General features: G+C 39.7%; 1 long non-coding RNA gene across 1 annotated transcript in view; it reads right to left on the bottom strand.

The window, feature by feature from the left end:
• The window catches only part of LOC143240006 (uncharacterized), a 115,956-nt gene that overhangs the window by 54,065 nt on the left and 35,402 nt on the right, over window positions 1-26,489 (bottom strand). The window contains exons 3-4 of the long non-coding RNA XR_013021501.1: window positions 22,802-23,000; window positions 20,096-20,150 (exon numbers count right to left, since the gene is read on the bottom strand). This is a non-coding gene — a long non-coding RNA (uncharacterized LOC143240006). The remainder of the gene's footprint in view (window positions 1-20,095; window positions 20,151-22,801; window positions 23,001-26,489) is intronic.

Genomic DNA, 26,489 nt, shown 5'->3' with positions numbered 1-26,489 from the left:
TGTTACAGTACAGGTAGAAAAGGTCAGTGGGTGTCTGTTACAGTACAGGTAGAAAGGTCAGTGGGTGTCTGTTACAGTACAGGTAGAAAGGTCAGTGGGTGTCTGTTACAGTACAGGTAGAAAAGGTCAGTGGGTGTCTGTTACAGTACAGGTAGAAAGGTCAGTGGGTGTCTGTTACTGTACAGGTAGAAAGGTCAGTGGGTGTCTGTTACAGTACAGGTAGAAAGGTCAGTGGGTGTCTGTTACAGTACAGGTAGAAAAAGGTCAGTGGGTGTCTGTTACAGTACAGGTAGAAAGGTCAGTGGGTGTCTGTTACAGTACAGGTAGAAAGGTCAGTGGGTGTCTGTTACAGTACAGGTAGAAAGGTCAGTGGGTGTCTGTTACAGTACAGGTAGAAAGGTCAGTGGGTGTCTGTTACAGTACAGGTAGAAAGGTCAGTGGGTGTCTGTTACAGTACAGGTAGAAAGGTCAGTGGGTGTCTGTTACAGTACAGGTAGAAAGGTCAGTGGGTGTCTGTTACAGTACAGGTAGAAAGGTCAGTGGGTGTCTGTTACAGTACAGGTAGAAAGGTCAGTGGGTGTCTGTTACAGTACAGGTAGAAAGGTCAGTGGGTGTCTGTTACAGTACAGGTAGAAAAGTGGGTGTCTGTTACAGTACAGGTAGAAAGGTCAGTGGGTGTCTGTTACAGTACAGGTAGAAAAGGTCAGTGGGTGTCTGTTACAGTACAGGTAGAAAGGTCAGTGGGTGTCTGTTACAGTACAGGTAGAAAGGTCAGTGGGTGTCTGTTACAGTACAGGTAGAAAGGTCAGTGGGTGTCTGTTACAGTACAGGTAGAAAGGTCAGTGGGTGTCTGTTACAGTACAGGTAGAAAGGTCAGTGGGTGTCTGTTACAGTACAGGTAGAAAGGTCAGTGGGTGTCTGTTACAGTACAGGTAGAAAGGTCAGTGGGTGTCTGTTACAGTACAGGTAGAAAGGTCAGTGGGTGTCTGTTACAGTACAGGTAGAAAGGTCAGTGGGTGTCTGTTACAGTACAGGTAGAAAGGTCAGTGGGTGTCTGTTACAGTACAGGTAGAAAGGTCAGTGGGTGTCTGTTACAGTACAGGTAGAAAGGTTGGTGGGTGTCTGTTACAGTACAGGTAGAAAGGTCAGTGGGTGTCTGTTACAGTACAGGTAGAAAGGTCAGTGGGTGTCTGTTACAGTACAGGTAGAAAAGGTCAGTGGGTGTCTGTTACAGTACAGGTAGAAAGGTCAGTGGGTGTCTGTTACAGTACAGGTAGAAAGGTCAGTGGGTGTCTGTTACAGTACAGGTAGAAAAGGTCAGTGGGTGTCTGTTACAGTACAGGTAGAAAGGTCAGTGGGTGTCTGTTACAGTACAGGTAGAAAAGGTCAGTGGGTGTCTGTTACAGTACAGGTAGAAAGGTCAGTGGGTGTCTGTTACAGTACAGGTAGAAAGGTCAGTGGGTGTCTGTTACAGTACAGGTAGAAAAGGTCAGTGGGTGTCTGTTACAGTACAGGTAGAAAAGGTCAGTGGGTGTCTGTTACAGTACAGGTAGAAAGGTCAGTGGGTGTCTGTTACAGTACAGGTAGAAAGGTCAGTGGGTGTCAGGTAGAAAAGTCAGTGGGTTACAGTACAGGTAGAAAGGTCAGTGGGTGTCTGTTACAGTACAGGTAGAAAGGTCAGTGGGTGTCTGTTACAGTACAGGTAGAAAAGGTCAGTGGGTGTCTGTTACAGTACAGGTAGAAAGGTCAGTGGGTGTCTGTTACAGTACAGGTAGAAAGGTCAGTGGGTGTCTGTTACAGTACAGGTAGAAAGGTCAGTGGGTGTCTGTTACAGTACAGGTAGAAAGGTCAGTGGGTGTCTGTTACAGTACAGGTAGAAAGGTCAGTGGGTGTCTGTTACAGTACAGGTAGAAAGGTCAGTGGGTGTCTGTTACAGTACAGGTAGAAAGGTCAGTGGGTGTCTGTTACAGTACAGGTAGAAAGGTCAGGTGGGTGTCTGTTACAGTACAGGTAGAAAGGTCAGTGGGTGTCTGTTACAGTACAGGTAGAAAGGTCAGTGGGTGTCTGTTACAGTACAGGTAGAAAGGTCAGTGGGTGTCTGTTACAGTACAGGTAGAAAGGTCAGTGGGTGTCTGTTACAGTACAGGTAGAAAAGGTCAGTGGGTGTCTGTTACAGTACAGGTAGAAAAGGTCAGTGGGTGTCTGTTACAGTACAGGTAGAAAGGTCAGTGGGTGTCTGTTACAGTACAGGTAGAAAGGTCAGTGGGTGTCTATTACAGTACAGGTAGGTGTGGGTGTCTGTTACAGTACAGGTAGAAAGGTCAGTGGGTGTCTGTTACAGTACAGGTAGAAAGGTCAGTGGGTGTCTGTTACAGTACAGGTAGAAAGGTCAGTGGGTGTCTGTTACAGTACAGGTAGAAAGGTCAGTGGGTGTCTGTTACAGTACAGGTAGAAAGGTCAGTGGGTGTCTGTTACAGTACAGGTAGAAAGGTCAGTGGGTGTCTGTTACAGTACAGGTAGAAAGGTCAGTGGGTGTCTGTTACAGTACAGGTAGAAAGGTCAGTGGGTGTCTGTTACAGTACAGGTAGAAAGGTCAGTGGGTGTCTGTTACAGTACAGGTAGAAAGGTCAGTGGGTGTCTGTTACAGTACAGGTAGAAAAGGTCAGTGGGTGTCTGTTACAGTACAGGTAGAAAGGTCAGTGGGTGTCTGTTACAGTACAGGTAGAAAGGTCAGTGGGTGTCTGTTACAGTACAGGTAGAAAAGGTCAGTGGGTGTCTGTTACAGTACAGGTAGAAAAGGTCAGTGGGTGTCTGTTACAGTACAGGTAGAAAAGGTCAGTGGGTGTCTGTTACAGTACAGGTAGAAAGGTCAGTGGGTGTCTGTTACAGTACAGGTAGAAAAGGTCAGTGGGTGTCTGTTACAGTACAGGTAGAAAGGTCAGTGGGTGTCTGTTACAGTACAGGTAGAAAAGGTCAGTGGGTGTCTGTTACAGTACAGGTAGAAAGGTCAGTGGGTGTCTGTTACAGTACAGGTAGAAAAGGTCAGTGGGTGTCTGTTACAGTACAGGTAGAAAGGTCAGTGGGTGTCTGTTACAGTACAGGTAGAAAGGTCAGTGGGTGTCTGTTACAGTACAGGTAGAAAGGTCAGTGGGTGTCTGTTACAGTACAGGTAGAAAGGTCAGTGGGTGTCTGTTACAGTACAGGTAGAAAGGTCAGTGGGTGTCTGTTACAGTACAGGTAGAAAAGGTCAGTGGGTGTCTGTTACAGTACAGGTAGAGAAAGGTCAGTGGGTGGTTACAGTACAGATAAAGTCAGTGGGTGTCTGTTACAGTACAGGTAGAAAGGTCAGTGGGTGTCTGTTACAGTACAGGTAGAAAGGTCAGTGGGTGTCTGTTACAGTACAGGTAGAAAGGTCAGTGGGTGTCTGTTACAGTACAGGTAGAAAGGTCAGTGGGTGTCTGTTACAGTACAGGTAGAAAGGTCAGTGGGTGTCTGTTACAGTACAGGTAGAAAAGGTCAGTGGGTGTCTGTTACAGTACAGGTAGAAAGGTCAGTGGGTGTCTATTTACAGTACAGGTAGTTAAAAGGTCAGTCGGGTGGGTGTCTATTTACAGTACAGGTAGAAAGGTCAGTGGGTGTCTGTTACAGTACAGGTAGAAAGGTCAGTGGGTGTCTGTTACAGTACAGGTAGAAAGGTCGGTGGGTGTCTGTTACAGTACAGGTAGAAAAGGTCAGTGGGTGTCTGTTACAGTACAGGTAGAAAGGTCAGTGGGTGTCTGTTACAGTACAGGTAGAAAGGTCAGTGGGTGTCTGTTACAGTACAGGTAGAAAGGTCAGTGGGTGTCTGTTACAGTACAGGTAGAAAGGTCAGTGGGTGTCTGTTACAGTACAGGTAGAAAGGTCAGTGGGTGTCTGTTACAGTACAGGTAGAAAGGTCAGTGGGTGTCTGTTACAGTACAGGTAGAAAAGGTCAGTGGGTGTCTGTTACAGTACAGGTAGAAAGGTCAGTGGGTGTCTGTTACAGTACAGGTAGAAAAGGTCAGTGGGTGTCTGTTACAGTACAGGTAGAAAGGTCAGTGGGTGTCTGTTACAGTACAGGTAGAAAGGTCAGTGGGTGTCTGTTACAGTACAGGTAGAAAGGTCAGTGGGTGTCTGTTACAGTACAGGTAGAAAAGGTCAGTGGGTGTCTGTTACAGTACAGGTAGAAAGGTCAGTGGGTGTCTGTTACAGTACAGGTAAAAGGTCAGTGGGTGTCCGTTACAGTACAGGTAAAAAGTTCAGTGGGTGTCTGTTACAGTACAGGTAGAAAGTTAGGTGGGTGTCTGTTACAGTACAGGTAGAAAAGGTCAGTGGGTGTCTGTTACAGTACAGGTAGAAAGGTCGGTGGGTGTCTGTTACAGTACAGGTAGAAAGGTCAGTGGGTGTCTGTTACAGTACAGGTAGAAAGGTCAGTGGGTGTCTGTTACAGTACAGGTAGAAAGGTCAGTGGGTGTCTGTTACAGTACAGGTAGAAAGGTCGGTGGGTGTCTGTTACAGTACAGGTAGAAAAGGTCAGTGGGTGTCTGTTACAGTACAGGTAGAAAAGGTCAGTGGGTGTCTGTTACAGTACAGGTAGAAAAGGTCAGTGGGTGTCTGTTACAGTACAGGTAGAAAGGTCAGTGGGTGTCTGTTACAGTACAGGTAGAAAGTTAGGTGGGTGTCTGTTACAGTACAGGTAGAAAGGTCAGTGGGTGTCTGTTACAGTACAGGTAGAAAGGTCAGTGGGTGTCTGTTACAGTACAGGTAGAAAAGGTCAGTGGGTGTCTGTTACAGTACAGGTAGAAAGGTCAGTGGGTGTCTGTTACAGTACAGGTAGAAAAGGTCAGTGGGTGTCTGTTACAGTACAGGTAGAAAGGTCAGTGGGTGTCTATTTACAGTAGAAAGGTCAGTGGGTGTCTGTTACAGTACAGGTAGAAAGTCAGGTGGGTGTCTGTTACAGTACAGGTAGAAAGGTCAGTGGGTGTCTGTTACAGTACAGGTAGAAAGGTCAGTGGGTGTCTGTTACAGTACAGGTAGAAAGGTCGGTGGGTGTCTGTTACAGTACAGGTAGAAAGGTCAGTGGGTGTCTGTTACAGTACAGGTAGAAAGGTCAGTGGGTGTCTGTTACAGTACAGGTAGAAAGGTCAGTGGGTGTCTGTTACAGTACAGGTAGAAAGGTCAGTGGGTGTCTGTTACAGTACAGGTAGAAAAGGTCAGTGGGTGTCTGTTACAGTACAGGTAGAAAGGTCAGTGGGTGTCTGTTACAGTACAGGTAGAAAGGTCAGTGGGTGTCTGTTACAGTACAGGTAGAAAGGTTAGGTGGGTGTCTGTTACAGTACAGGTAGAAAGGTCAGTGGGTGTCTGTTACAGTACAGGTAGAAAGGTCAGTGGGTGTCTGTTACAGTACAGGTAGAAAAGTCAGTGGGTGTCTGTTACAGTACAGGTAGAAAAGGTCAGTGGGTGTCTGTTACAGTACAGGTAGAAAAGGTCAGTGGGTGTCTGTTACAGTACAGGTAGAAAGGTCAGTGGGTGTCTGTTACAGTACAGGTAGAAAGGTCAGTGGGTGTCTGTTACAGTACAGGTAGAAAAGTCAGTGGGTGTCTGTTACAGTACAGGTAGAAAGGTCAGTGGGTGTCTGTTACAGTACAGGTAGAAAGGTCAGTGGGTGTCTGTTACAGTACAGGTAGAAAGGTCAGTGGGTGTCTGTTACAGTACAGGTAGAAAGGTCAGTGGGTGTCTGTTACAGTACAGGTAGAAAGGTCAGTGGGTGTCTGTTACAGTACAGGTAGAAAAGGTCAGTGGGTGTCTGTTACAGTACAGGTAGAAAGGTCAGTGGGTGTCTGTTACAGTACAGGTAGAAAGGTCAGTGGGTGTCTGTTACAGTACAGGTAGAAAGGTCAGTGGGTGTCTGTTACAGTACAGGTAGAAAGGTCAGTGGGTGTCTGTTTACAGGTTACAGGTAGAAAGGTCAGTGGGTGTCTGTTACAGTACAGGTAGAAAGGTCAGTGGGTGTCTGTTACAGTACAGGTAGAAAAGGTCAGTGGGTGTCTGTTACAGTACAGGTAGAAAGGTCAGTGGGTGTCTGTTACAGTACAGGTAGAAAGGTCAGTGGGTGTCTGTTACAGTACAGGTAGAAAGGTCAGTGGGTGTCTGTTACAGTACAGGTAGAAAAGGTCAGTGGGTGTCTGTTACAGTACAGGTAGAAAGGTCAGTGGGTGTCTGTTACAGTACAGGTAGAAAGGTCAGTGGGTGTCTGTTACAGTACAGGTAGAAAGGTCAGTGGGTGTCTGTTACAGTACAGGTAGAAAGGTCAGTGGGTGTCTGTTACAGTACAGGTAGAAAGGTCAGTGGGTGTCTGTTACAGTACAGGTAGAAAAGGTCAGTGGGTGTCTGTTACAGTACAGGTAGAAAGTTAGGTGGGTGTCTGTTACAGTACAGGTAGAAAGGTCAGTGGGTGTCTGTTACAGTACAGGTAGAAAGGTCAGTGGGTGTCTGTTACAGTACAGGTAGAAAGGTCAGTGGGTGTCTGTTACAGTACAGGTAGAAAGGTCAGTGGGTGTCTGTTACAGTACAGGTAGAAAGTTAGGTGGGTGTCTGTTACAGTACAGGTAGAAAGGTCAGTGGGTGTCTGTTACAGTACAGGTAGAAAGGTCAGGGAATGTCTGTTACAGTACAGGTAGAAAGGTCAGTGGGTGTCTGTTACAGTACAGGTAGAAAAGGTCAGTGGGTGTCTGTTACAGTACAGGTAGAAAGGTCAGTGGGTGTCTGTTACAGTACAGGTAGAAAAGGTCAGTGGGTGTCTGTTACAGTACAGGTAGAAAGGTCAGTGGGTGTCTGTTACAGTACAGGTAGAAAGGTCAGTGGGTGTCTGTTACAGTACAGGTAGAAAGGTCAGTGGGTGTCTGTTACAGTACAGGTAGAAAAGGTCAGTGGGTGTCTGTTACAGTACAGGTAGAAAGGTCAGTGGGTGTCTGTTACAGTACAGGTAGAAAGGTCAGTGGGTGTCTGTTACAGTACAGGTAGAAAGGTCAGTGGGTGTCTGTTACAGTACAGGTAGAAAAGTCAGTGGGTGTCTGTTACAGTACAGGTAGAAAGTTAGGTGGGTGTCTGTTACAGTACAGGTAGAAAGGTCAGTGGGTGTCTGTTACAGTACAGGTAGAAAGGTCAGTGGGTGTCTGTTACAGTACAGGTAAAAAGGTCAGTGGGTGTCTGTTACAGTACAGGTAGAAAGGTCTGGAGTGTCTGTTACAGTACAGGTAGAAAGGTCAGTGGGTGTCTGTTACAGTACAGGTAGAAAGGTCAGTGGGTGTCTGTTACAGTACAGGTAGAAAGGTCAGTGGGTGTCTGTTACAGTACAGGTAGAAACAGTGGGTGTCTGTTACAGTACAGGTAGAAAGGTCAGTGGGTGTCTGTTACAGTACAGGTAGAAAGGTCAGTGGGTGTCTGTTACAGTACAGGTAGAAAAGGTCAGTGGGTGTCTGTTACAGTACAGGTAGAAAGGTCAGTGGGTGTCTGTTACAGTACAGGTAGAAAAGTCGGTGGGTGTCTGTTACAGTACAGGTAGAAAGTTAGGTGGGTGTCTGTTACAGTACAGGTAGAAAGGTCAGTGGGTGTCTGTTACAGTACAGGTAGAAAGGTCAGTGGGTGTCTGTTACAGTACAGGTAGAAAGGTCAGTGGGTGTCTGTTACAGTACAGGTAGAAAGGTCAGTGGGTGTCTGTTACAGTACAGGTAGAAAGGTCAGTGGGTGTCTGTTACAGTACAGGTAGAAAGGTCAGTGGGTGTCTGTTACAGTACAGGTAGAAAGGTCAGTGGGTGTCTGTTACAGTACAGGTAGAAAGGTCAGTGGGTGTCTGTTACAGTACAGGTAGAAAGGTCAGTGGGTGTCTGTTACAGTACAGGTAGAAAGGTCAGTGGGTGTCTGTTACAGTACAGGTAGAAAAGGTCAGTGGGTGTCTGTTACAGTACAGGTAGAAAAGGTCGGTGGGTGTCTGTTACAGTACAGGTAGAAAGGTCAGTGGGTGTCTGTTACAGTACAGGTAGAAAGGTCAGTGGGTGTCTGTTACAGTATAGGTATTAAGGTCGGTGGGTGAACAGTACAGGTAGTGGGTGTCTGTTACAGTACAGGTAGAAAAGTTAGGTGGGTGTCTGTTACAGTACAGGTAGAAAAGGTCAGTGGGTGTCTGTTACAGTACAGGTAGAAAGGTCAGTGGGTGTCTGTTACAGTACAGGTAGAAAGGTCAGTGGGTGTCTGTTACAGTACAGGTAGAAAAGGTCAGTGGGTGTCTGTTACAGTACAGGTAGAAAGGTCAGTGGGTGTCTGTTACAGTACAGGTAGAAAGGTCAGTGGAGTGTCTGTTACAGTACAGGTAGAAAGGTCGGTGGGTGTCTGTTACAGTACAGGTAGAAAAGGTCAGTGGGTGTCTGTTACAGTACAGGTAGAAAGGTCAGTGGGTGTCTGTTACAGTACAGGTAGAAAGGTCAGTGGGTGTCTGTTACAGTACAGGTAGAAAGGTCAGTGGGTGTCTGTTACAGTACAGGTAGTAGAAAGGTCGGTGGGTGTCTGTTACAGTACAGGTAGAAAGGTCAGTGGGTGTCTGTTACAGTACAGGTAGAAAGGTCGGTGGGTGTCTGTTACAGTACAGGTAGAAAGTTAGGTGGGTGTCAGTTACAGTACAGATAGAAAGGTCAGTGAAGTGTCTGTTACAGTACAGGTAGAAAAGGTCAGTGGGTGTCTGTTACAGTACAGGTAGAAAGGTCAGTGGGTGTCTGTTACAGTACAGGTAGAAAGGTCAGTGGGTGTCTGTTACAGTACAGGTAGAAAGGTCAGTGGGTGTCTGTTACAGTACAGGTAGAAAGGTTGGTGGGTGTCTGTTACAGTACAGGTAGAAAGGTCAGTGGGTGTCTGTTACAGTACAGGTAGAAAGGTCAGTGGGTGTCTGTTACAGTACAGGTAGAAAAGGTCGGTGGGTGTCTGTTACAGTACAGGTAGAAAGGTCAGTGGGTGTCTGTTACAGTACAGGTAGAAAGTTCAGTGGGTGTCCGTTACAGTACAAAAGGTCGGTGGGTGTCTGTTACAGTACAGGTAGAAAAGGTCAGTGGGTGTCTGTTACAGTATAGGTATTAAAGTCGGTGGATGTCTGTTACAGTACAGGTAGAAAGGTCAGTGGGTGTCTGTTACAGTACAGGTAGAAAGGTCAGTGGGTGTCTGTTACAGTACAGGTAGAAAGGTCAGTGGGTGTCTGTTACAGTACAGGTAGAAAGGTCAGTGGGTGTCTGTTACAGTACAGGTAGAAAGGTCAGTGGGTGTCTGTTACAGTACAGGTAGAAAGGTCGGTGGGTGTCTGTTACAGTACAGGTAGAAAGGTCAGTTGGTGTCTGTTACAGTACAGGTAGAAAGGTGGGTGGGTGTCTGTTACAGTACAAGTAGAAAGGTCAGTGGGTGTCTGTTACAGTACAGGTAGAAAGTTAGGTGGGTGTCTGTTACAGTACAGGTAGAAAGGTCAGGGGATGTCCGTTACAGTACAGGTAGAAAGGTCGGTGGGTGTCTGTTACAGTACAGGTAGAAAGTTAGGTGGGTGTCAGTTACAGTACAGATAGAAAGGTCAGTGAGGTGTATGTTACAGTACAGGTAGAAAGGTCAGTGAGTGTCTGTTACAGTACAGGTAGAAAGGTCAGTGGGTGTCTGTTACAGTACAGGTAGAAAGGTCAGTGGGTGTCTGTTACAGTACAGGTAGAAAGGTCAGTGGGTGTCTGTTACAGTACAGGTAGAAAAGGTCAGTGGGTGTCTGTTACAGTACAGGTAGAAAGGTCAGTGGGTGTCTGTTACAGTACAGGTAGAAAGGTCAGTGGGTGTCTGTTACAGTACAGGTAGAAAGGTCGGTGGGTGTCTGTTACAGTACAGGTAGAAAGTTAGGTGGGTGTCTGTTACAGTACAGGTAGAAAGGTCAGTGGGTGTATGTTACAGTACAGGTAGAAAAGGTCAGTGGGTGTCTGTTACAGTACAGGTAGAAAAGGTCAGTGGGTGTCTGTTACAGTACAGGTAGAAAGGTCAGGTGGGTGTCTGTTACAGTACAGGTAGAAAAGTCAGTGGGTGTCTGTTACAGTACAGGTAGAAAGGTCTGTGGGTGTCAGTTACAGTACAGATAGAAAGGTCAGTGGGTGTCTGTTACAGTACAGGTAGAAAGGTCAGTGGGTGTCCGTTACAGTACAGGTAGAAAGGTCAGTGGGTGTCCGTTACAGTACAGGTAGAAAGGTCAGTGGGTGTCTGTTACAGTACAGGTAGAAAGGTCAGTGGGTGTCCGTTACAGTACAGGTGGAAAGGTCAGTGGGTGTCCATTACAGTACAGGTAAAAAGTTCAGTGAGTGTCCGTTACAGTACAAAAGGTCGGTGGATGTCCGTTACAGTACAGGTAGAAAGGTCGGTGGGTGTCCGTTACAGTACAGGTAGAAAGGTCGGTGGGTGTCAGTTACAGTACAGATAGAAAGGTCAGTGGGTGTCTGTTACAGTACAGGTAGAAAGTTAAATGTCCGGTGGGCGTCGATACTGAGTGAGTTCAGAGCTGTTGATGGTGATGATGATGACGATAAGGAAGAGGAGCTGATGGTAAGAAGAGAAAAATCAAGTCGATGGGGTGAAGGTAAACCATCATATCCAAGGGCCTTTAACAGGGCCACCTGGTGGCGGGGATCTATAAATCCAATGCCTTGGCTCGGATGAACCGAACCAGCCAGTGAATTAGATGTGGGGGTAAACGGGAGAACCTAGAGAAAACTAACTTTCAGAAGACAGGCGCCGAATAATCTACTTTTCCTGTACCCAGAGCTGAAGAAGAAAACATGAAAATGTCAATAATATAACTTCATTGTGATTGTGATTGTTATTAAGAAAAATATGTGTTGTAAAGGAACACTGTTTTGTATTGAGCACTTAATGTGATTAATGTGAACGTGAGGAGGTTACGTTTTTTTTGTTTTGTTGTAGTATTTAGTTGCTAAAGAAACTAATCTTTCGTTAAATGTTTTGATGTTGCATACTTTGTGTAAATAGGCAAAAGGGGTGTATTTGGGGAGTCTCGTGGCTAATCTTAAAACTCGGTTTTGCTGCATTTGGATTTTGTCTTTTATTATTTTCGAGCAGTTAAAGGTAATTTGGTTACCATATTCTAATACTGAGTGAACATATGCTGTATAGATTTTTATAAGTGTTTCGGGATTGCATACTTTGTTCTTGCCAGCAATGTACGTGGGCAATCCGTTTACTGATTGATTAGTTAACTCGCTTGAAATGTTCGACCCACGTTAGCCTGGTTTCAAAGGTTATACCGAGACATTTGGCAGACGTACGTATTTTTATTTGACTATTCCTAAGCTGTATTTTGACTTTTTAACATTATTAAAATGTTTTTTTAGACTCCGTCGGAAAATGACTCCTGTTGTTTTGAGAGAATTTTGGTTTGGTTTGTTTTGAATTTCGTGCAAAGCTACACAAGGGCTATCTGCGCTAGCCGTCCTTAATTTAGCAGCGTAAGACTAGATGGAAGGCAGCTAGTCATTACCACCCACCACCAACTCGTGGGCTCTTCTTTTACCAACGAATAGTGGAACTGACCGTCACATTATAACGCCCCCACGGCTGAAAGGGCGAGCATGTTTGGTGTGACGGGGATACGAATCCGCGACCCTCGGATTACGATTCGAGTGCCTTAACTACCTGACCATGCTGGGCAAAGGCTTTAATATTACCCTCCAATCGTCACACCATTTAAAAATGGTATCAAGAGATTTTTGAACGCTAGAGGCTGCAATTAAGGGGTTTCGTGAGGTGCTCCAAACTCCAATATCATCTGTATATTGCAAGAAAAAAGTGTAAAGTGGACTCGGGAAGGGTGCTTTACTGACAAAGGTAATCTAAAGTAGGGCTGACAGAACAGATCCTCGTGTGGCTAACAGAACAGATCCTTGTACAGAGATGCTGAAAGTTTTAGACATAATGTTGATTTTAACAGTTGCTGAAACACCATTCTTACGTTTGAATATATTGATAAATTATCAGTATATTCAACGTTCTAGAAAACACTATGCACTATTTGGTCTTCGTATTATAATTGCCAGATATAAGTTAATCCTAACACTGATAATATACTGTATGTGGACTGGTGATTTTTTAGGAGGTAAAGAGCAGATGATCCAAGATAAAAGATCCGCGAACGGTAATTTTCACATCAAAACGAGAAGCTGGTACGCGGAGCGCAAACGTTATAGTCGAAATGACGCCCCGCGTATTCGTTCTCGCGCATTATTCACTAAAGTTTAGGTTTCATTTCTTCTAATTTCACAATACAATAAAATACAATAAAAGCAACATAAGAAACATATTTTCATACATTCGTACAAAGTATAACTTGTTTGACACATGTTTAATGGTTACTGACTTATTCACTGTGTTAAGCGTATATTACTGACTTAATTACTGTGTAGAACGTGTGTTAGTTAATGAACTGTTTTATCAAACATATACTAATCACAATTCATAATAGAAAACGTATATTACACATTTATTCACTGCTTGTTTGTACTGTCAAGCACGAAGCATTATCAATGATACGTTATTGTAACAATAATAATGCCATTTCATTCTAACAAATGTACTGAATAATTCATTTTCTAGCACACGCCACTGACTTGTTTACTGAGTGACGATACATTATGACCTATTTAATATGTCAACCATTTCCTCCCGACTTTTTCTTTGAGTGTTCACACTACCTGCATTTTTGTATTTTGCAATATTCTCATACCTATACGGATATTCAGAATTTAAAGGTCTTTATCTATCCGCTACAAGTGTGTCCGGTATGGCCAGAGGATTAGGGAACCCGACTTGTAATCTGAGGGTCGCGGATTCGCATCCCCGTTACACTAAACATGCTCGCCCTTTCAGCTATGGGGACGTTATAATAACGACGGTCCACCCCCACTATTCGTTGATAAAAGAGTAGCCCAAGAGTTGGCGGTGAGTGGTGATGACTAGCTGCCTTCCCTCTTGTGTTACACCCCTAAATTAGGGACGGCTAGCGCAGAGAGCCTTCGAATAACTTTGCGCGAAATTATAAAACAAACAAACCCCACTTTATTTCTGCTCACAATTTAACTTTTCTTATTTTATACAGCGCAGATAGCCCTCGAGTAACTTTGCGCGAAATTCAAAACAAAACAAACAAACCTATTTTATACCTATTTAAAAAGGGCCCTGTATGGCCAGGTGGTTAAAGTACTCAATTAGTAGTCTGAGGTTCGCGGGATCGAATCCTTGTCACACCAAACATGCTCGCCCTTTTGGTCGTGAGGGTGTTATAATGTAACCGCTAATCTCACTGTTCGTTGGTAAAAGGGTAGCCCAAGAGTTGGCGGTAAGTGGTGCTGACTAGCTACCTTCCCTCTAGTCTTACACTGTTGAATTAGTGACGGCTACCGCAGATAGCCCTTGTGTAATTTTGCGCGAAATTCCAAACAAACAAAACCTATTTAAGAAAAGCTTTAAGGAGTAAAGATCATGAACTAACCACATCACGAACGAAAATGTTAACACACGCATTAAGGCTTAGAAAAATCTTCTGAAAGGTGTTGGGAAGGGTATTGCGTGAGAACACTTTAAACACAAATGAAGAACGTAGGGTTACAGTACCCGTATGTACCCAACACATGATACACAAACTAAAATATAGAGATGATGACACAAACCAGAATGTTCTGCTTATACTCATGATTAAGCTGTAGCAGCTGGTTGACAGTGTAACCGGAAAATTGAGCTGCTACAGAGACTGAACTCTGCAAAGGTTTAAGTCGAATTTGTTAGTTACTTAAACACTGTACATATAATGCTGAGAGATCAATGGAGAGGCGTGGTCAGGAGATAAACAGGAGAAAGGAACAAAAGGAAGCGACTTAACGAAACCATACTGGGGAGAGATGGCATAAATAGGTCCTCCGACCAAATTTGATTTTCATTGGAATTATGCGTTTTAATAACTTTCGAGGTGGTTTCTATACCCTTCAAATGAGTTTGTTTTATTTGTTTCTTGTTAAGCGCAAAGTGACAAATGTCTGTCCTCTGTTCGCTGCGAGTATCGAAAGTCAGTTTTTAGAACTTTGGACCCTCCAACTTCCCACTGAGCCACCGATGGGGCTTTTAAATAGCTGTATACGTATTGAGGTGCAATAGTACACGCCTATCTACCCCTTCCCAGGTCTTCATGAAAACTTCAACAAACAAATCCATGTCTGTGAAGGATTTACTCAAGAAAATTACTTTTACAAAGAAGCTTACAGGTTCAGAAACCTTCTCTCGAAGTCATACATAACAGACTCTGTGACCCCACAGAGGTGTTTGTATACCTTATAGAATTAAGCATATATGAAAAGAGAGAAGAAGGTAATGCAACACGTAATTATTCCAAGAGAGAAGAAGGTAATGCAACACGTAATCATTCCAAGAGAGAAGGAAGTAATGCAACACGTAATCATTCCAAGAGAGAAGAAGGTAATGCAACACGTAATCATTCCAAGAGAGAAGAAGGTAATGCAATATGTAATCATTCCAAGAGAGAAGAAGGTAATGCAACACGTAATCATTCCAAGAGAGAAAGAGCAAAAGGCGAGAGTTTAAATAATGGTAAATAAACTACAGATTGTAATTTTAAATGTGACTTCAAGAACAAGTTATTTAACCTTATACAATAAAAGCACGATCTACAAGCTACGACTGAGTTTCTGAAATAAAAATAGAGCTCCAAGAACTGAGCCATTTCCTTTCCTGTTGTTCTTTGCATAGATAAAAACTATCCATATCACAAAAATAAATCACGTTACTCTATGACTTTTTTCCTTAAACAGCTTTATTGGGATTTAGAGGTACAGCACGCTATCTTTTGTGTGTGCAGGATATTTTATTTCATTCTAGATGAATTATCATACGATTCCTTTCCTATTCTGTTCTATTTTGGACAAATGACAAGATGGGCACAGATAATCATTTCTATTTTTATTGATATCAAAATATCAATATTGAAAAACAACAACAGAAACCCACGAGCATTACATATGTTGCAAGTTTTCAACAAAATAAAAAAACAACAACACCCAAACTCCTGATGTCACGCTCGCAGATTTTCAACAAAATGCATCATAATTTCCGATCCAGTAGAAATCAGCTGAAAAGGATAGAGCAGGCACATTTAAGTGGGAATTGTATAAGGTTAGTACATAGACATGAAAAAAAAAAAATACAATAACAAAGACGCTACTTCAAGCGGTGTATAAGATTACTCAAGATGTATCAATTTATCCTTTTTTTTTTCTTATCTCTTGGATTAAAGTGAAAGAGTCACGAATGCTATACAATGTCAAACAACTTTTAATGTCATAATTAGATCATAAAAATCTACGTTATTTGTTGCTTTTTACCGCTTTACACTCCCAAAAATATAAGTATTGGATTAATTCAGTTTTGATATTTTTTTAACATTCATGCCGGGCTCCTCGGAAATAAATATTATTTTGAAAACTTTAATTACACTCTTTGTCACAAAGATTTCTTTTAAAAGGCGCAGTCTGAGACTTTATGGATAGTTATTAAGTTCTTGAAAACAACGCCCTCAGGCGGAGACGGTGAGATTCAAATACTCATTCAGACTTTAATAAAAAACAAACATTATGTTAATATAATAACAGGTAGTAGAAAACAGTGATTTGTCAGAAAAAAGAACAGTTTTACTGATGGCAAAACACACTACATGCTTCAATAGAAAAGTGGTTATCTAAAGAAGACATACCAATGTTCTGTCCACACAGCATGTTACATCAACAATAAAAACTTTCATTTAGCTTATAAATCGTTGTTTTCTTACCTATTATCATTACTATTCAATCAGACAAACTTAGTCAAACTCTGACTATCTATCTTCCCTCTAATTTGTCAATTCCGAATTAAGGGATGTTCCCGGAGAATCAACGGTAAGCTTCCGAGGTTTGATTCCCGCGGCGAACATAGCAAGATGGCTCTTCATGTAACTCTTCGGAAGTAATAACAATAAAACACCACTCACAGCAACCAAGATTAGAGACAGATGGCGCTTTGCAAGGATGTGTTTTTGTGTGTGTGTTTGTGGATTTCGCGCAAATTTACACGAGAGCTACCTGCACAAGACGTCCCTAATTTAGCAGTGTAAGACTAGAGGCAAGACAGTTAGTTATCATAACTCACTGCCAACTCTTGACCACTTTTACCAACAAATAGTGGGATTGACCGAACAATATAATGCCCCTAAGGCTTATAAGGTGAACATGTTTGATGTGACGGAGATTCGACCCCAAGACCCTCAAATTACGAGTCGAGCGCCCTAAGCATGCCGGGCTCTTGCAAGAAAGTTTCAAATAAGCATTTTTTACGGAAAAATTTGTCGCTTGGACGTCTGAAGACTGAAGGTAAACTGTACTTCAAGGAAAAATTAAATTGGTTTGTTTTGAATTTCGCATAAAGCTACACGAGGGCTATCTGCGCTTGCTTTCTCTCTAGTCTTACACTGCAAAATTAGGGAAGGCTAGCGCTTCTAGAGCATCTAAACATGCTCGCCCTTTCCACCGTGGGGGCATTATAATGTGACGGATATTCGAACCCGCAACCCTAGGATTACGAATCGAGTGCCTTAACCACGTGGTCATGCTGGGCCAAAAAATTAAATATGTATATTTCATTTTATAAGAACGGGTTACCAATGTATAAGATCTAGAAAATGTTGGTATTCTGGATGTCTGTTGGATAAATGTAAAAATGACCGTGGTATGTCAGTGTATCCTTGACATATTATGAAATTAAGAACGAATTTATTTTAAGCCAGCCTTCTGCCAGATGTGAAACTTTCATACGTCTTACCTAAGTTTAATTTATAATGTTTTTGTTGCATTTATTTACTTCAATACCAAATCTTATGAGAAATTGACTGTTTTGTGGATTAAGACACTTAATGTTAACAACTTGAATGGAACACATTCGGTAACAATAAGATGCCAGACTGGGCAAGTCCTAGGTCCTGCGTAACATGAGAAAAAAAACAACGCCTGAAGCTTCAAGGTTCAGGCTTAGCCATCACTAATTTTGAACTACTGACCAGAAGGAAATTAATTTCTCAAGAACATATGACCGAATAGCAGGACTGACTGTCACATTTATAACGAATCAAGATTGTGGAACTTCTTCAGGAGCATGCTGCAAGCTCGATCCTTGGACTTACTTTTCCCAGCCCGGCACGTTGATCACTAGGACGCATCTTTCCCTTATAAATAAAAAGGTCAAATTTACTCGTATGGTTAGAACGTGGTTTAAAACAGCAATAAATAGGTTTAAAACAAGTGCTTCACTCTTCAATGTGAAGAACTGAATGCGATTATTTTAAAAATTTTGAAATCTGTGGAACCTCAAAAACAAAAGACTTGGCATTTTGGGCCAAATACAGCATGCTCCATGTACTCAAACTTCTTAGACCCGTCTCGCAAGTTAGCAGAAAAGTTGACAGACAATTACATTTCACAAAAATTACTGATTCGAGAGCTTCACTTTCGTACTTTTCTTGTTTACATGCTAAGAATAATGTACATCAAAACACAAACTACAAAGTTTTGAACGCTTAACTACAGTATCTAATTAACATGTCTTAGCTATGACTGAACCAGATCGCACACGTTTTCAGTTCCCGGCTCGGAAATCCCTTTCAAGGACCAATCGAGATCAGAGACAACTGCATGTATCTTGCCAACACACCAATCAAGATCAGAGACAACTGCATGTATCTTGCCAACACACCAATCAAGATCAGAGACAACTGCATGTATCTTGCCAACACACCAATCGAGATCAGAGACAACTGCATGTATCTTGCCAACACTGTACTGCACAAGCATTTCTTTTCCATAATTGAACTTAGAAGAAAGTCACGTATTCCCTGTTCAATTTCCAATACATTGACAACAATTCGTAAAACGAGAAATGAAGGACGAATGACTTCCCTGTAAAGAGGCAGCAGTTACCTTTGAATTTTCATATTATTCTAATGTTGGACAACAGCAAAAGAGATTTCAGATATCAAAATACTGAAAATACATCTGCCTACTGGTTTCATGGACAACAAATTAAACACGTTTTATAACTCTCCTCTACTCTACATTTGTTTGTCTCATAAAGCCTACTCCAGCTCTCACCTGCACATATATTTTCAAGTTAAGTTTTTATCAGAAATTTGCAAAGAAATTCTATTATTAGCATAATTACAAGCAATCCTCTAAACACCTAAGCTGTAATCGTACACTGTACGATTATACAGTGTACGCTAGATAGTTAACTGACGATTATACAGTGTACGGTAGTTAGTTAATTGACGATTGTACAGTATAGTTAACTGACGATTATACAGTGTACGGTAGTTAGTTAACTGACGATTGTACAGTGTATGGTAGTTAGTTAACTCAAGATTATATGGTGTACGGTAGCTAGTTAACTCAAGATTATACGGTGTACGGTAGATAGTTAAGAAATGAAATTTAGTATTACTCAGTTGACTTTTTTAAGCGAACTTCTGGGAGACGTAATACAGATCTGATTCACTATTGAGTTGTATTTCGAAATTTCAATTCTGAATAATTTTTTTGTATTTTGAAAAACAACAATAAATAACTCCTAAATGATTTCGTTGGCTTAAATCGTCTACGTTTGAGGAGCAATGAGGTATTTATAAGCGTCACAAAATGACTAACATCATACATAATATACTAAATGCCATACATTAACAATGTTAGAGAATGTATCTTGTTTGTTAAGATTTATTCGGTTATATTATAAAACACGACGTTTACAAGAATGGTTTACATAAAATTCGTTAAATAGATTTATCGTATTTCAAGGCCCCGCTAGTACATTTAGGGATATACAACATTAAAATCACAGGTTCGATTCCCCTCGATTGACTGAGCCGATAACACATGAATAAGAAAACACACACTCGTATTTCAAAGGTGTTATTTATGCAAAATACAATATAAAGTTCTTTTATTCTTAAACCATTTTTTCTTAGTAAATTATAATACTAAATTGAAACGATTTAAGGAAGTGGTTCGGCATACGGAGTTTGTAAGCCTATTAAAGTAAACTATACAAAGCCACGCCTCTAATTCTAAACCACATACACTGAGAAAAACATTTCTAATCTTCTTCTCCAATTAAGCAGCCCCCCGCTAGTACAGCGGTATGTCTCCGGATTTACAACGCTAAAGTCAGGGGTTCGATTCCCCTCGGTGGGCTGAGCAGATAGCCCTATGTGGCTTTGCTATAAGAAAAAAACACACACACCAATTAAATAGTTCTTTCATGCAAGACGAGTTAGCAGAGCCATCTCGTGGATACTTTTTGCACACAACATCAAAGCGCACTACTAAACTACCACGTCTTACAAATCGAAATCTCCCAGTTCCAGAACTAAACCACGGTGTTTTTCAGCAACAGGAAAGCTTCTAGAAGAACTGGAAGCCTTATCAACAAAGTGACCTAAACAACAAAATAATCTCAGAACTAAGCTTCAAATCAAATTACCAAGCTTTCTTTAAACTTACGGGTAGCAGAGCTTGCTTATTTTTATACGGTTTCTTTCGATTCTCGAGGTTTCTTCTTTCGCCTTCCTATAATGAAGTCTTTTTTTTAACTCGCAGTCTTAAGATTTAGTTTCTGTAAAAATGCAGTCCTGTCTTTAATGACAGAAGCTGAGATATCTCTAAATCTGGATGAAGAATTAATTGAAAACAAAGAAATCGTTTTCTGTTTACCAATTACATCTTAAGTAAAGTTTTGCTTGGATGAGTTTTAAGTTTCAGTTTCGACATTACACAATTACAAGATTAACAGAACTTTGAAAGCCGTCACTAGCCTTGTTTTAAACTAAATACTTGTTTTAAACTTTAAAAAAAAGTCATTTCAAAGACAGGCTTGACGTCTTTAAAAGGATATTCTACGCAGCGTCACATTACTCACCCACCTTGCTTTCAAATTCAAACAGTCCTTCCTACCGTCTCATTGAAGACAATGGAAACCTATACAAAACAAAAAGACCTTGGAAGGCTAAATAGCATTAAGTAAAAATTACTCTGTCACTGCACGTCTTTAACAGTCAGTAAGTATCAGTGAGATACGAACATAAATGTTGATGTTTAGTAAAGTTTCTTCTCTCACCATACACGTCTTTAAAAGTCACGAAGTACCAATGAGATACGAACATAAATTTTGACGTTTAGTAAAAATTCTTCTGACACTGTATATGTCTTTAAAAGTCAGTATCAGTGAGGTACTAACATGAATGCTGACGTTTAGTGAAATTCTTCTCTCACCGTACGTACCTTTAAAAGTCAGTAAGTATCCACGAGATACGTAAGTGTTTACGTGTAGAAAAAACATTTTTCTAACACTGCGTGTAACTATGAGATAATTATTCAAATACTGACGTGTGGAAGAGTTATTCTGCCATTGGGCGTGTTCCTAAGTCTGGTTGAGAAAACGAATAATAGAATGGAACACAAAGTGTCAGATGAATAATGAACAAGGTTCACCAAACATTGAAAATATTGTTTCATAAGAAAAAACACCTTATGGTCTAATTATTTACACATGCGTAAAACGTGTTTAAGTTCACATTGGAATTAGGAAATCAAACAATTTGTTAATTTTTTTTGTGCGATTGGAACTGATTTTTCCTAAAACTGTTGCTCATTGTCAATCAGGTATTTCAAAGCTACTATACATTTTAATTTTAATATTTTGACTCATAATTTAGAGTGAAAGTTAGTGTTCCAAAAACAAGGTAACATATTAATAAATAATCCATAAATATTATTATTATAAGCTACATTTTCAATGTTATGATTAATTGTTTGCTAGATGAAGCTGCTAATAAAAATGATGACGTTAGATCTAGAAAGTTCATAGAAGTAGTCTTAAAATGCCTATAAAGTTCTTAATGATGTAGTAATCTTGCATTTCGTGGAATTTTGGGAAACTGTATATTTAAGTAATCAGTATGTGAAGATTCAATAAGAATTCAGTGAAATATTGAATAAGTGTTTCACTTATATTCTACTTCCTAGTTTCTCGGTGAATTACGTGTTTATTTCTCGATCAAAACTGAAAAACTTAGGCATACGTACCATTTCCAAGGGGGTTTTTGGAAACATTATTTATTAGCTTAGGCCTACAACTTGTGTTAAATTGAAAGTAGCCTGTAGCAGTTGCTATGGAAAGAAAAAACAAGTTAATTCGTTATCATTACATGGATTGGATTTATAAAGTAATTCAAAAGGACCCACCAAACGAAAGACCAAAGTTACAACAACATATTTACTCACAGTGAAGCGCCAGGAACGTGATAGCTGTTCACAAACCAATAAAAATATTTATAAACTTTCAGCAGGTGTAGAATAATGTTCAGTAGCTGTCGTTTCTGTAACATTTCTTACAGTAATGGGAAGTCAAGATTCTTTGTCACGATCTATAGAACACACAGATACTCAGAGAACAAACTGTACTAATTGAAAGACAACATATCTATGACATATCAAATGTCTTCCAGTAGGTAAAAGGTAAATTTATCGCCTTACAATAGTATAATCCGGAGTTCGATTCCTCGTGGAGGACAACGTGCGGAAAACTTATTGGGGAACTAAAACTGAGATTTAGATAACATTAATAAAAATTATATTGCCATCTGTTGCTAAGAGTTGCAACTACATAAAAGTGGGCAAGCACTGGTCATTACTTCTATTATCCTTATTCTTTTAGTTTTTGTGTTAATTAATAAAGACATAAAACTACTTGTCTTCTATTTTGTGCACTGTTGTTAGTGATAAATATACGAGTTGAAATCCATTGATATAATCTTGTCTTAACTTGTTTATAATTAAGTAATGTTGTACAGACGAGAACTGGAATAATCATTTTTTTGCTTATCTTGTTTAAAGCATAGCTACTTCTTCTTTCAAAACTTTCAAATAATTAGTGGCTGAAGAGGTAACTTGACGCATCGCAGAATCAACTTTGTGGTTTTAACATTTTGTTACATGACAGCATTAATGTTTGTCATGGACAAAATTAAAACCTTTGTGTCAATATTATTTAAATCTTATTTAATAAATTACACATTGAGTTTTCGATCATGTAGATTGAATCCAAAGGTCCGAACTTGGCTGGTTGGTTCCTTTGATATTTACTCAAAGCTACAGAAGTTAATCATATATTGTACAGCTGAAGTTGTTTTTACAGCAGACTAAAGAAAGTGAAGCTACACACCTGCACTGATCACACTACTGGGCTACTGTAATAAAAATTTTGAGTTTTGACCGTAGCATGTATAACGCACTTGGCCCGACAGCCCGAAACCCAGTTCTTGTGGTAACGGAACACGATCCAAGGACGCTCTAATTCAATGTCAAGTACGTTAGTAATAAGCCACGCCCAGCCAAAGAAGGATAGGGAATGTTTCTCAGATCACTGATTGAAAATACTGACTAGCCTAGGCTCCTATTAATATTAATTTCATGTAAATATCTGAAATTTCAACTCTGCTAGCTTGCAAACAGGAAAAAAAAAAAGGAGATAAAATAGCAGAATAATAATTTTCAAACATAACTTTATAACTAACCTTTCATTTTCTGAATATTTAGAAACATGGACGCCTGGATGACAATTTACTTACCAGATTTTGGCATTGGAAATGTGACTTATTCGTGCTTTCTTGTGTGCTTTTGATGCGATCGTGGACTCAGCCTTTTAATAAACAATTCCATACGAGTGTTATATCTGTTGGACATAAATCTAGTCTCACCGGAACGGTTTCACAGGTAATAAATGAGAAATTCGATTCACTGCTGACCTCAAGAATGCTATTCTTATACCTTGATAGTAAAAAAATCAAGCATATAGTATTACACAAAACGAGGATATGTTTATAGCATAGAATAAAGGATAGGAAATGTTATCATCCATATCTAAATAAAGCATCGGATATGAGTACAGAACGTTATCAGAGATCTGTCAACAACAAAACGCTCATCAACAAAAACCTCTGTCATCTGATCCACGTTCTACCCATAAAAAGAATACGAAATTTAGATATACCTGCTAAATATATTTGGTAAATATATATGAGAAATGTATCGCTACTTCGAGTAAGGCAGAATGTATCGAACGTGTTTTAATTAATGTTAGAGAATTACATACTTGTAATGTCCAGAATAGATATATCCACATGGTTCTTCCAATACAAAGAAAGTCTTCATGGTTTTTTTGCAGGAGTTGATTCTCGCAGCAACTTACAAATTAGGAAATTGGTTGAATATCAAGTTAAAACAATCTTTTGCCAGAGGGGGTATGAGTTACATTCTAGAAATGCCAAACGTAATTCACAAACAATGTTTATGCAATAAATGCTATTCAAACTGTAAAAAAAAGAAGGGAAGGTTTTGCTTTTAAGCATTTTTTATAAATCATCTGATGTAGAACTAATAAACTATTGTGTTTTTACGAAATTCGAAAGTAGTTTTTGAAATAATCAATCATGTTAATAAGCTTGAGGTAAAGATGGAGGGATATCGACTTCAAGATTCCAACACAGTCTCCTTCCATTGAACATTCTTTCACATTCTATCACCTACAGTTACAGATATGAGATCTTGAAACACCAGATATAATATATTATGCATCAATTATTGAATAGCTTATACCAATAAGAACTACTTAAAACCTACAATAACGATTATTAATAAATTAACGAATTATGAGAAACAGATAAACTACATAAAGCTTCTATGACCAGTTTATCTTAGGTCATAAATTGAGTTACCTAACAATTAATGATATTTTCAACCTTCAATCCAAGAACATCTGTGCTTATTTGTGTGATCCTCAAATGTAATGAAGCACGCTGGAGGTTTCTGGTAATATAATAATAAAAGTTATGCATGGTAAACAAAGGCAATGCTCGTGGTCTGCATATTGTTGAATAAAGCATCCATGCTCATTACTATAAATCTGGAAGAATATTCAGTTACTAGGTGGAAATCAGTTGTACTTATTTATAACATTAACAAATAACTCAGTATATTGATTTAGGGCTAACATAAATATTACCGAAAATCGAGGGATATTATTGGAATCACGGATAAAAATATCGCGAACAGAGAGTTTCCAACTGATGAAATAAAGCATTCTAATCATATAAGTATTTAGGATCTACCTAAATCTCCTAATATGACCGAATATCGTGAGATATTAATATTAATTGGGATTACGATCGGAAATGTCGCGAACAGTCACAGTTCCCAAGTGATAAAACAACACATTTTAATTATAAGTAATTATGTAAGAAAAACACATTAAATTAACTATGCTTATCACTAGGTTATTTTTTTTTATTTCTGATTTATGCAGGTAGCTTGCTTTGATCAGAATAATACAGGAAGACAAGTACATTGTTTCCTATCTGTACACGGAAAGTAAGAAGAAACGCACGTCTCGAGCGCCTGATCTTTTTGTTTTAAATTCTTTTGTGCTCGTTTCTGCTTGAATTATAGGAAAAATTCAACAATTAAACATAAAAATTAATTTTCTGAAAAAAATATTTTGAAAATAGACTTTTAGGCAAATGTCGTACGTTAATACAGCTGTTTTATGTGATTCTGTTGCTGTCTTTAGATCTTGAGAAACATCCTCCTCTCTCACAAACATTAAGATGAAAATCCTAAACCTCTGGGAAATTAAGATCTCCATTCCCACTAATCGAAAGATCGGCAGAAAAATTACTTCGCTTCATAAAGCCATAAACGAACTTTAGCTGATTCAACGGGAGCTACAATGTACCTTGCATTATTTGTCGATCATATTTTTATTTTTATTTCCTATTTCAGGTGCAAAACTCTGTCTCGTCTTTTCGATATAAAAGATATAAATGATTTTATCATATTATAATAATATGTAAACTTGCGTTGTCGTTACACTATTGTACGTATGTAACATTTACATTTGTCTAAAACATAAAAAAAATTATCTACAAATTGTTTCTGCACTTGTTTCTTTGATTTATAGTAAAACTCCTTCACCGCTGTAACTGTCTCACTGGGAACGTTATTAGTGTAACAGTTTAACGAAATCAACCTACTTCTAGAGGTTATAACTACCTATATATATATTGAAATGTGTTTTGTTCCAATGTTCAATCACCAAAAATTAATTCAATTTAAATTTCTTTATACAGAGAAGTAACAAGGAACCACATAACTCCAGATTAGTTTTGTTTGTTTGCTTTTGAATTTCGCGCAAAGCTACACGAGGGCTATATGCGCTAGCCCTCCCTAATTTAGCAGTGTAAGGCTAGAGGGACGGCAGCTACTCATCATCACTCACCGCAAACTCTTGGGTTACTCTTTTAACAATGAATAGTGGGATTGACCGTCACATTATAACGCCCCCACTGCTGAAAGAGCGACCATGTTTGGTGTGAGGGGATTGGAACCTGCGACCCTCGGACTACGATTTGAGTACCTTAACCACCTGCGAGAATAGTTACGAATAATCAGATAAAAAGCGATAAATTTGGCCTGAAAGTAAAAGAACTTATTCAGAGATGGTTTATTCTCTGTTTAAAAAAATGTGAATTTCAGAACTAAAACTTCCATATAACTTGTTAGATTTCCCGATCCATCATCTTACACGTTGTTTATTGGACAAGGACTAAAATATCCAAGAGAAACTCTAATTGTGCTATTATCTAAACCTAATCCTAATGTGTTACAGATGTTAATTTTTTATGTCACATGGTGGAGATATAAGAGAAGGACTACAATAAAGAATTCTGCAATAACAGTGGTATGACCGTGGTTGTACCACAATTTTGTTCAAAATAGTCTGTCTTAATCCTTTGGTCTTATAGCTTTTATATAAGCTATTTATAGACAATTTTTTGCAGTGCTTAAAGGAGACTATATTTGTCAAAACGATGGTAAATAATGGAACAATTTAAGACATTAGTTATTAGTTTGGTGGGTGTTTTGAAAAAAAATATCTTGAACCCAAACAAAAACGTCACTATATATTATTCTTGGTCACTTATCAGGACAAAAGTGCTTTTGGTGAAAGCCATTTTAAGCGATGTTTCTGGACAAAGCCATAAATGATAATAAAAACACAGATCAAGCCCTTTAGGAAACGTTTTTTACGTGCAGAAAACTAATAATTCATAAGTACCAACTGTAGGAAAATATTTATATGTATTTCTTTAATGTTTACCTTCATTTATTGTCCGATTAGAGATTTATATGATTAAATATATTGAAACTTCAATATTTCTCCGAGTGATAACATTACAATAAATCTTACGAAAACCGTGA

This window comes from Tachypleus tridentatus, chromosome 13 (assembly GCF_004210375.1).
Source record: "Tachypleus tridentatus isolate NWPU-2018 chromosome 13, ASM421037v1, whole genome shotgun sequence".
Taxonomy (NCBI): Eukaryota; Metazoa; Arthropoda; class Merostomata; order Xiphosura; family Limulidae; genus Tachypleus; species Tachypleus tridentatus.
This window is presented reverse-complemented; position numbering and strand designations above follow the sequence as displayed.